Consider the following 1,299-nt stretch of genomic DNA (forward strand, 5'->3'; position numbering starts at 1 on the left):
CCTTGGCGGCCTATGATATAACAGCATTTTCCATTAACAGAAGCTATTGAAAGGCATTCCTGCAGACCATATGTCCCAGAAGTGTCTTTACACGAAGATAAATCACTTTCACCATAAGGGGTGTGTTTAGGGTGAATATTACAAACTATACGGGCTTTGCACTGCACTATCCCAATTGGAGGTGTAGGGACAGAATGCCCTTTGCTGTACGCACAATTTGCAGCAAAGATCATGAATTTATATGAAGATTTGCAGGAGATATGCTCAAAACAGTCACCGGGAACACACATTGTGCATGTCTGTGCACGAAAATGTGGTGCATGTCCTGCACAAGTGGTGCACATCTACAGTGTTCAGACCATATCTCCATCAGTTCTTCCCCTAAAATCATGAAACTTGGCTTGATTTGTGCGTATTTGCTATTCCGTCTTTTGAGGGTATGTATGGGGAGTACTACGGAAGAGGAGCACTACATATTATGTGATATGTGTTCGAAACATACCTTTTGTAGTCGATGTGATCTTTCCTCATATGGGAGGCTTTATCGGACCTGTAACTCCGTTATATGTTCAATATATTACTATTACACCGTGTAATATAGCCAAATCTGTGCGCGCCAGGCGTGCAGTAGCTGGGTGAGGTCAGGAGTGAAGGCATGTCCACCACCGGGAGGACGAGGTACTCCATCGCTTCCGCTGGTCCAAAGTGCGCGCAAAAATACTCCCTCAGTAGCGATATGCTATAGCTATATAGGGGAACGGCTTACGGACATTTTACATGCCATTATATGTCCCTACAGCGGAGGTACTGTCTCATAAAGTGCCCTTGAGTGTATTCCTTGACTGTATAAACGAATACTATACGTATAAGCGTCGGACAAAGTGTATTATATAGCCCCATGTAATGCGCACACAATACAAAAAGAACGATGTCAATCGGGGCAGGGGGAGAGGAGCTATGGCCCGTCGGGGGAGGGCATCCTGGTACCCGAGGTACTACTTACCGGATTGGGATGGGGCGGGCGGGAGAGCGCCCGGGGCGCGGGGCGTCGGCGCCGTCAGCAACGACGTCACGCGGGGTCCGGACAACGCGAGAAGCAGCGTTGCCGACGCCATCAACGGCGGGCGCTGATGCGATACTCAACGCCCGGCATTCTCGGACAGCGATCAGGTTGTTATCGGTAGATTGATTGGTGTTTATCTATAGTGATCTCTCTCACATCTTATCTATATCAGTAGTCGCCCTTAGGGCCTAAGGGAAAGTGCTGAATGCTGGGTTTTTCGCTGGTTCAATGGGAGA

This window comes from Trametes versicolor (genome assembly GCF_000271585.1).
Source record: "Trametes versicolor FP-101664 SS1 unplaced genomic scaffold TRAVEscaffold_1, whole genome shotgun sequence".
In the NCBI taxonomy this organism is placed as follows: Eukaryota; Fungi; Basidiomycota; class Agaricomycetes; order Polyporales; family Polyporaceae; genus Trametes; species Trametes versicolor.